This window comes from Miscanthus floridulus, chromosome 3 (genome assembly GCF_019320115.1).
Source record: "Miscanthus floridulus cultivar M001 chromosome 3, ASM1932011v1, whole genome shotgun sequence".
NCBI lineage: Eukaryota > Viridiplantae > Streptophyta > Magnoliopsida > Poales > Poaceae > Miscanthus > Miscanthus floridulus.
The window spans coordinates 45151779-45162939 of NC_089582.1; the positions used below are offsets into that span (position 1 = coordinate 45151779).

Here is an 11161-nt window from a genome sequence, read left to right on the forward strand (position 1 = left end):
TATCGCAGCCACCGGTGACGGGCCTGCCGATCCAATCTATCCCGTTCCCGCATTCGTCGTTGCCACTGCCGTCGATGTCGGCCATCCTGAACGGCGCCGTCATGTCCTCCGCTACTGTGGTACATACACCACCGCACCGGCCACATCCGCATCCTGTTCATGAAGACCATGGGGAGAGCGCTGAAGTTCCCAAATTCCACAAGCTTACTTTTCCTACTTATGACGGCAAAGAAGACCCTCTTGGTTGGCTGAACCGCTGCGAGGCGTTCTTCCGCGGCCAGCTCACCCGGGAGGCGGACAAAGTCTGGCTAGCTTCGTTTCACATGACCGGCGATGCTCAACAGTGGTACTACATCATGGAGCGCGACACTGGCCGGCCGTCATGGGACGCCTTCCGGCTTCTATGTCATCAGCGGTTCGGGCCGGCCTTGTCCACCAACCACCTGGCGGACCTCGCTCGCCTTCCCTTCACCACCAACGTCGACTCCTACATGTCGGCGTTCCAGGCGCGGTTAGCGCATGTCGGCCGCTTGGATCCGGTCCAACAAGCGCAGCTGTTCACAGGGGGGCTCCCTGAATACATCCGCGTCGACGTTGAGCTTCATGAGCCCCAGGATCTGCACCGCGCCATGCGCCTAGCACGGGCCTATGAGCGCCGCAACACGCCATCGAAACTTGCTCTTCCAGCCCCGTCGAACAGACCGTCTCGCCGCACGGGCCAGGGACAGCCGGCCTTGCCTCCTCCCGGAGGTGCATCGTCACAGGCTGCCTCGTCCTCACAACCTCCGGCGCGGGCCTTCAAGTTCCTCACCCCGGCGGAGATGTCAGAACGCCGCAAGCTAGGGTTGTGCTACAATTGTGATGAACCGTACGTCCACGGCCATAAGTGTGCGCGCCTCTTTTATTTGGAAGCTGCGGATTATAAAGTCCAACTCCTCATTCTGTCCTTGCTGCAGCTTCCTTGTCTTAGCTCCATGAAACGTTTGCCGTGCGCTTGGCATGGACATGCTTGCTCTCTCAACCTGAATGTATGCATTGCCATGCCTAGACTTCCAAAGCATTTGGTAGACTGTAGCTTCCTCATTCTGGCAGAAGTAATCTATTGCTTTTGGAAGCATGATCTCCTCAAGTTGTCCCAAGCTAAAGACGGTATGCAAACAGTGTTGCTCCTCACTGTAGATTGCCGCTATTGCAGGAAACTTATCCACAAGCAACATGTCTTCGGAGGAGCAATGTGGTGCAAAGTCGACTACAGCTCTCAGAGAACTTCTACATTCCGATCGTGACGCCTTCTGTTTGTCGCACTCTGAGTGTGAGAGTTGGCACCACAGACCTACATGAATAACCGGTTCTAGAGAAACATATGGTAATCCAGATGACTTGTCTAGCTTGCTACTATGACAAAGGTTGTGCTTATCATGCTTCTTGCAACATAATGGGTTTGGACGAAACCATTGACCTCCAAATCTGTGAGTGTTGTCCCAAAATTTTCTCTGGTGTGAATCAACATATGGTACCCACGAGAAGTCTTGAGTAGGTAGTTGCATAAGGCTTTTCCTAATATTTTCAACCGTAGACATGAAAAGAGGGACAAACAGCTGTAAGCACTGAATTGCAACCCCAACTAGGTCTGTACTCTCCGAAAGCTGTAGCGTTACAGTAAAGCAAAAATCGTCATCCGGCACATTACGATCTTTTTGCTCCTGCCATTGCGTTCAAAAAACATTACGATCTTTCTGCATGAAGTAAAGCCTACCTTCTATTCCATGCTCTGCACTAATAAATGGACCCAACTGTAGATACAAAGGGCATTTGTTTGCCCTAATGATTCTATGTTGTAGTATCTTGCCAGCAAAAAGGTGCCTAATAAGAGGGTCAAAGGGCATGTGACACCCGGCATGCCACCAAGCTCTAGTAATCTCAGAAACTCGATAGCACCATCAGCAAACCATTCAAATCTTTGAACAATGGATATATTCAAGTCATCGTTGTCGTGCTTAAAGATAGAAGAAACGAATGACCTGGTAGCTTGCACAACACAACCCGCTTAGGAAGGGAGGAATTGCTTACTTCCTTTTCTATGTGTTCATCTTCTAGGATTCTCTGCCTGCATCGGTGCAGCGTGTCATCGCGCTCTTGAGCAGCACACTTAAGCTTCCTACGCCAACGCAACAAGGATGTATCAGTGATATCCCACTTATCAGATGTCTGAAGAACAGCCTCCAGCCTGATGTCTTCCATCTCTAACCTCTCAAGGTTTTTGAACGCAGTTGAGTTCTCATATTTTTGAAGCAGACCAGACAGAATTTTGCTAACTGACTCCTGAACAACTGCAGAACCGACAATCTCCACCATTAGGATTCAAGCATCTACAATATCCCTTCCCCGTTCACGATATTCAACAGATAACAGTATCGATGAGAGATTACATACATGAACTTTGGATCACAGGAAATGATTTAGCTTAATTAATGGGAGGAAGAACCTACCTTTGGTTGAATTGCTTGGACATGAATGGTGGACAGCTATCCTTTGTATAGATATGCATGTCTTGAGGGCAAAATCCCACCGTGTGGTAAGATGGGAACTTAAAGAGAAGACTGTGATGTCCAAGGCTTAGAGGGGGGAAAGTGGTAGACAAACCTGATACAAAGGTTTCTCCATGCTTTGTCCAACAAATATAGTTTGGCATGAAACCCGACTTGAACAAGTGTGAATGAAGAGTCCTTGAGCAAGGATATTCCACCGTATTCTTACATATGGCACATGGACAACACATGAAACCGTCGCGTTTGTTTGCCTCGGCCGCACGTAACAAAGAATGCACGCCATCAATGAACTCTTGGGAGCGGCGATCAGCATTATACATACAATGACGGCTCATCTGCATTACATGACATAAATATCATATTAAAACCTAGATCATAATTAATTATTTATACAACATGCGTGCCACCACAAAAGATACAAATTTATGAAAGCATCGCTACAATGTAGACAATCCCAACTACCACTAAAAGAACTAAAGCTAAAATACATTTCAGGAGCACAAGGATTTCGCGACCAATCTCAACTAAAACAGACAGATCCCCCGATTGTGCAACATCTTTGGGCTTCTTTGGCTGGATCACTGCCTCATTAGCTGCCGTATCTGCCTGTTGTGCAAGATATTTTTGCACGAGTTCAACATACTCTTCCTCCCAGTAGAAGCCTGAACATCGTCCACTGCCATCCCACTGAAATTAAAACAAAAAATTAGAACTTTAATCACAACCATCATAAAAATAGGTATAAACTAACCATAATCATTAAATACGATAAAATAACTCACATTGCGATCCGGACACTTGTAGAAGATACGATCCTTGTTGGGACCCTCCTTCTTCACTCGGTACTACATCACAATCTTCGTCTCATCACGACACTTGCCGCATGGAATGAGAGGAAGGCCTGGCCGAAGTCGCTTTGGAAACCCATGAGAGGCCGAGGACCCGGAAGCAGTTGCCATCTACTCTCTATACTCATTTTTTAATACACTATAAATTTCTCCTTTTATAAACAAATAAAATTAAGAAACTATAAAATTATCTAGATCTCTAAACAATGATATTTTTAATGGTCATTGTGTTCTCGTCTTTTACTGCGGCAGGTAAGTAATTCACATGATATTTCCGCAAATTAACAGAAGAATGGGAGTGTACACACATAACAGACTACTGCAACGATATCGGGACGTGTGAATAAATAACCATCCGTACTAGTTGAACTTGCTTACGTGATCATCTCGGCGAGCATTTCTCCACCGGACGGCACCGTACTTGGTCAAGGAAGAGCTCCGATTCTACGAGGAAGGGAACACGGTCTTCCACGACCGTTGTCGCTCTCCCTCGTAGAATCAAAGCTCCTCCTTGACGTTCGTTACCATTCGGCAGAGAACATGCTCGTCGACATGAACACGGTCCGCTAGTTCAACTAGTACAGATTTTCTATAATTTTCTAACTATTTTCTAAGTTTTTCATTTCATAAAAAGTTAAAATAAAAAGTACGGTGATTGACAGACTACTGCGACGATATCGGGACATATGAATAAATAACCATCCGTACTAGTTGAACTTGCTTACGTGATCATCTCGGCGAGCATTTCTCCACCGGACGGCACCGTACTTGGTCAAGGAAGAGCTCCGATTCTACGAGGAAGGGAACACGGTCTTCCACGACCGTTGTCGCTCTCCCTCGTAGAATCAAAGCTCCTCCTTGACGTTCGTTACCGTTCGGCAGAGAACATGCTCGTCGACATGAACACGGTCCGCTAGTTCAACTAGTACAGATTTTCTATAATTTTCTAACTATTTTCTAAGTTTTTCATTTCATAAAAAGTTAAAATAAAAAGTACGGTGATTGACAGACTACTGCGACGATATCGGGACATATGAATAAATAACCATCCGTACTAGTTGAACTTGCTTACGTGATCATCTCGGCGAGCATTTCTCCATCGGACGGCACCGTACTTGGTCAAGGAAGAGCTCTCATTCTACGAGGAAGGGAACACGGTCTCCCACGACCGTTGTCGCTCTCCCTCGTAGAATCAAAGCTCCTCCTTGATGTCCGTTACCGCTCGACAGAGAATATGCTTGCCGAGCTGAACACGGTCCGCAAGTTCAACTAGTACGGATTTGCTATAATTTTCTAACTATTTTCTAAGTTTATATTTATATATACTTTAACCTTCTTTCATGTAAATATGCAAGCTTGAAGTGATTTTGAGCTCAAATTGCTTACAAATGAAAAAAACCACAATAAAGAACCGTAAATATATATAGTGAACAAAATGGCATAAGAAAATGGTGAAAAATGAGAGTATGAGATTGGTAACCTTTACAACTGAAGAATCGACGGAGGAATCGAAGAAATCGATGGAAGAATCGAAGAATGGATGGAGGAACAATGGAGGGAGGGAGGAAGCAAGAACACTACTGCAGTGAGCTTCAAAATGTGCTGAGCTCGGGCTCAGGGAGGAAGGAGGAGACGGCCGATTTATAAAGGGAGAACATTTAGTCCCGGTTGGTGGATCCAACCGGGACTAAAGGTAACTTTCTAACCCCGGGCGCAGCCACGGCCCGGGAGTAGACCTTTACTCCCGGTTGGAGCCACCAACCGGGAGTAAAAGTATACCTTTAGTCCCAGTTGGTGGCTCCAACCGGGACTAAAGGTCCCTGCCACCTCTGTCTAGCGCAGTAGCCGTTGGGCAGGGACCTTTAGTCCCGGTTGGAGCCTCCAACCGGGACTAAAGGTATTTCTAGTCCCGGGGGCAAAAAAATTCTGGGACTAGAGCCTATTTTGGCCGAGGATCAAAGGTCTGTTCTCTACTAGTGTAGAAACCACTTTTGGCCGACTCTGAATATTGATTTCGTAGTAGTGGAGGGGACCTAGGCCCAGACTCATGATACCATGTGGAGAGGTATTTGTGGGGGTGCCTTTCATATCTCCTATACCTAAATAGGAAATCCCCGCTAACAGATTTCTCTGCGATTCTACGAAGCCACGTCACCCAGAATTCAATAGCCTGTGCCGGGTGCCGGGGAATGGCACTCGGCAAAGGGATTCTTTGCCGAGTGCCAAGAATAAGGCACTCGGCAAAGAAGGTTTTGGATTTTTTTAAATATCCTCTTTGCTGAGTGGTTTCACAGGGGCACTCGGCAAAGACATTTCGAAAAAAAAAATCTTTACCGAGCGCCGTGTCAGGGGCACTCGGCAAAGTATTTTAAAAAAAAATCTTTGCCGAGTGCCAAATCTGGGACACTCGGCAAAGAATTTTTTTTAAAAAAAATTAAAAAACCCTTTGCCGAGTGCCAGATCGGGGGCACTCGGCAAAGGGGGGATTTAACCCCTCCCGCCTGGGCCGGCCACACACCCCGCACACACGCCACGCGCACGTGCCACCACCCGCTCGCCCGCGCCGCCGTGCTGCCCGCACCGCCAGCGCGCCCGCACCCTGCCCCCGGCCGCGCCCTGCCCCCGGTAGCGCCCTACCCCCGGCCGTCGGCCCTGCTCCCAGCCTCGCCCCATGGACCGGCCGCCCCGACACCGCCCGTGCCCGACTTCGACCCCGACGCCGCCTGCCCCTACCCCCGACGCCCGTCAGGTATGCCTTCTCTCTTGTTGCTATCGTGGTAGTGATAGTTGTAGTAGTATTAGCTGTACTAGTAGTGCTAGTGGTAGTAGTAGTATTAGAAGTAGTGGTAGTAGTAGTACAACTAGTGGTAGTAGTAGTAGTAGAATTAGTGGTAGTAGTAGTAGAAGTAGTGGTAGTAGTAGTAGTAGAACTAGTGGTAGTAGTTGTAGCAATAGTGGTAGTAGTAGTAGTAGTAGAACTAGTGGTAGTAGTAGTAGCAATAGTGAAAGTAGTAGTAGAAGTAGTGGTACTACTTGGATATATTCTTCTGCATGGATTGATATCCAAACTACATGGCTTCTCTTGAGACATATGTGCTTGTCGGCCATCGTGCCATTATTTTTTGCAGGTTTTGGAAACCTCACCGTGCAGGGGAGGTTCTGCCGATTTTTTTTAAATGACAGTATTTTGTTCCATTTTTGTAGAGAAGAGCCCGTCGGAGCCGAGTCGGAGTTCCCGTCGCCGTGCCGGTTTGCCTGCACCGCGTCACCTCGCCACTGCACCGACCCACCACGACCCCGCTAGCCTGACTCCGCCGCCACCCTAGGTATAACCCTTCTTTCCATATCATGGTCGTAGATCATGTAACCCAGTTAGACGTCTCCTGTTCGAAAGAGATACGGCTGGAGGTATGCAGATCTTTGCATATCTATGACCGTATCTGTTTTGGATTGTCCACGTTTTTTGGACAGCCCGCGGATGCGTAGATGTGTTAGTTTCCATGGTCTACTCTGATCCGAGACAAAGTTTCGGCATCACCTCCTTGTTGTTCTCCGGATACACACTCTTCTTTGACAGGATGTGTATCTGGAGAACAGCGGGGAGGTGCTGCCGAAATTCTATCTCGGATAGGAGTAGAGCATGGAAACTAACCTTATCTACGCATCCACGGGTGGGATTAGGACATATCCTCACCTATTAGATAGTAGGAACACCATGTAGATGCAATTGATGGTTACATTACTCGCTGATACATATGTTAGAGGATGGATGATCGTTAGTGGATGTACACGGGATGGAGAAGTCAGAGTGATTACACCACGGAATGGATGAACAAGACCGATGCTTTCTTGAACAATGCATTTGGCAAGGCTGCTAAAGGACATTGCCTAGTTTTGTGTCCCTGCAGCAAATGTGGAAACAGGAGAAGGGTAAACAAGGTGGAAATGGGTAAACATCTTGTGAAGAATGGATTTACGCCAGACTACACCCGGTGGGTCCGCCATGGTGAAGCCCATCGTATGAGAGAGGAGGTGGTGAGACCACGGGTGGAGGCTTTTGATGCTGATGCTGGGGTAGCAGACATGTTAGATGACTTTCACCAAGGACAGTTCGATGAGGGACGTGAGAAGGAGGAGATGGAGGCAGCCGCACAGGCGTTCTATGACATGATGGATAGTGTTGATGAGTTGGACAATGTTGATAGTGATGACGAGACCTATGATCCAGCTAATCTCAATTATGAAGATTATTTCTAATACATGTAATACTATGTTTTTTGTAATTATATTTTGTTCATTTTTGCAAATATTTCTAATACATGCATTACTATGTTTTTTGTAATTATGTTTTGTTTATTTTTGCACCTATTTCTAATTACGTCTTGTTTTTCTTTTTTATTGCAGGTGATTGAACAAAGATGGCGGGCGACCGTCATAGGTCCGTGAACTCAATTTACCAAAGATGCAGCCTGCTGCAGGAGGAGGTGGAGGGGGCGGCGGAGGGATCGGACAGGAGGAGGAGGACCGCCAGACGTAGGAGGGGGCCGTCTCCTCCCATGCTGCATGAGGAGGAGCCGGAGGAGGAGGTGGCGCCCGTGGATGAGTCGGACGATGAGCTAGTTCGGCAGACGGACGAGGAGGAGGGGCCGCACGAGGACGACGAGTTGGATGCGGCAAGCACGGGTTCCGCTTCCTCTGACTCCTCTTCGAGTGTCTACTTGCGAGGTCCCGTGAGCCTCCCAAAGGTTCTGCTTCCTCACCAACACCCAGTGATTCGCCCCGAAGGGCAAAAGTAAGTAACTTTATATGTTATCACCACTAATTCATATGATATGACAAAAAAAACTAATAATTTTTCTTAATCACTTGTGTAGGAACTGGGTGGTTGTGTCGGGTGGTTGCGCACGGCTAGTCAACAGCATCCTGGGTCTTCTGTGCAGGCAACACTTCCCCATCATTGTCACGTACGCATCGAAGACGGAGCCGGCCTACTCGTTTGACCACTAAGTCGTCGCCACCGATGCGGAGTACCCCAACAAAGCGGCGCGGGTGAAGGCAGAGTTTTGCGTAAGTCTCCCTCGCACATCATTGCTCAATACGTCGCATTCATTGGACTTTTCTTGAAATAATGAATGGATACATCGCTTTTGCATGCAGACTTATTACAGATGCGAGGAGGGATTTGAGGCCAGGGTGGAGCAGGTGACTACCAAAGCCTGTAAAAGACTCATCACCGACATGCATCATGAGGTGCGCATCCAGGCCATCGTAACCTACTATGGGTTGAAGCTTGGAGAGAGGAAAACCAAGAAAGATACAAGAGAGATGCAGCTGACCCAAGAGCAATACTTTGAGGTAAATGAAGAACATCAATATTGATTCGTTTGGAGATTAAGTTGGTTTAATTTGATCTTCTTATATGTCCAATACTTGATGACGTGTAGATGATTCCCTGGTGGTGCCAAGCGTATCCCGAGTGCTGGGCGATGATGGTGGAGAGATGGTTCACGAAGGAGTACCTCAACATGCACAGGGATGCCTAAGACCATCGTTTGCAGATGCAAGGTCCAGCACACCATCAAGGCAGCTGCAGCCTCGCCGGATACAAACAAGCATGGGTACGCGAATTCATTTATCTATTGTGACGCTCAGTTTTGCCTGATTTCTAATCATCGTGCTGTCTTTCTCGCAGTCGGCATCACATAGTGGCCAGGCTTGCTCGGACTTCCTGGCATGGTGTATGGTCCACAAGGGCAAGGCGACGTCCGACGTCTCCTTCAACCTGGAGGACCCGCCCGAGGCATATATGAACCCGAGCGTCCACTCCTGCATCAGTGAGTACACTAAGGTGGCGAGGTCGCTCTATGGGTCAAACCACGATCCGAGCACCCAGGACTTCGATGGAGAGGCCATCATGAGGGCGGGGCAAGGCAAGAAGCATGGGCGGTTCTGGCTTGGCGACGGCGTCATCGACACGGCCTCTACTCCCTCTCTCTCCTAGATCCGAGCACGGAGCACGAGCGAGAGCCCGGCCATTCGCACACAGCCGACCGCTGCACAACACCGGGTCGATGCACTCGAGGTTATTCCTGTTTTACTCGTCATACATTGATCTTTACACACCTTAATTAGCTTTGCATTACTGAAACATTGGAGTGAAATATTGCAGGCCCGACTGGAACAAGAAATGAGGCAACGTCAGGAGCTGGAGGCCGGGCACCAGAGGATGGTGGCCCAGCTGGAGGCCGAGCGGGAGACCGAGCGGGCCGAGCGGCAGGCCTAGGCGCAGAGACTGACGGACATTACGGAGTTCCTACAAGGGCTTGGGCAACGTGTGGGCTTCTCTTTGCTAGCTGGGCTGTTGGTTCCACCTCCGCCTCCGCGTCCTGCACCTCCAGCTACTCCTGTGAGTATGAAAGTTTTTTACTTTCGCTTATGCTTTGCTTGTATGGCATCTACCTTTCTAGATTAGCTATCCAAATAATCTTGTCTTACATGCAATCTTTTCTCCTTTGTGCAGTCTCCATCTGACGGTGGTTTGAATAATCCACCTCATGCACCTCCGAATGATGGACCTTCACCACAGTCGCAGTGGCCGAGATGAGTGCACGTTGTATTTTTTTCATTTGTTGTTCACTTGGTGATGGACTTGTGATATACTTGTGATGCACTTGTGGACTTAGATGGACTTGTGGATTTATTTAGATGGACTTGAGCACTTATTATTATATATGTGATATATATAATGATGGATGTGATATGTGTGGATGGATGAGATATATATGTGATGGATGAGATATATATGTGATATATGTTTGTATGAATTTATTTGTCATGATGGAAGGTAAAAAAAAATTAAAAATTGCCGTTTTGGGTCACTTTGCCGAGTGTTGCACTCGTCTAAGGACCCCGTTGCCGAGTGCCACGGTCACAGCACTCGGCAAAGCTAGAAAAATGGGCGCTCGGAAAACCATTTTTCCAGCTTTGCCAAGTGCCATGACCATAGCACTCGGCAAAGAATTTTTTTTTAAAAAAAATTCAAACTTTGCCGAGTGCCGGCCAGAGGACACTCGGCAAAGAATTTAAAAAAAATCAAACTTTGCCGAGTGCCGGCCAGAGGGCACTCGGCAAAGAATTTTTTTTAAAAAAAATTCAAACTTTGCCGAGTGCCGACAAGAGGGCATTCGGCAAAAAAAAATTTAAAAAAAATCAAACTTTGCCGAGCGCCGCCAGGGGCACTCGGCAAAGAATTTTTTTAAAAAAAAAAAAAAAAAATCTTTGCCGAGTGCCTGCAGGGTTGGCACTCAGCAAAGTCACCGTGAACGGGGCCGGCGCCGTGACGGTCGCTTTTCTTTGCCGAGTGCCCTCGGGGCTCTCGGCAAAGCCTTTGTCGAGTGCCCGATAAAAGACACTCGGCAAAGAAGTCTTTACCGATCAATTTTTTGCCGTGTGTTCTTTGCCGAGTGCCGCACTCGACAAAGGCTTTGTCGAGTGCAATTTGGCCTTTGCCGAGTGCCTCAGGCACTCGGCAAAGAACCTGAATCTAGTTGTGTATTCAGCCATGTTTTGCTCCTATGGTTGTCTTCAAAACCTTACTTTTGTCATTGTTTACTGCATATATATGATTTTGTACCATTTCATGTATTATTTTGACTTTTACTTATATAGGTCAAATGTTCAATAACCAATATAATACTATAAATTTTCGCAGCAACACGCGGTGTATCATCTAGTATATATATATAGGCATGTACAGAAAAGTAC

General features: G+C 47.5%; 1 pseudogene; it reads right to left on the reverse strand.

Moving 5' to 3' along the window:
- Positions 1 to 839: 839 nt before the first annotated feature.
- On the reverse strand, positions 840 to 2355 carry LOC136543650 (uncharacterized; annotated as a pseudogene).
- Positions 2356 to 11161: the final 8806 nt, after the last annotated feature.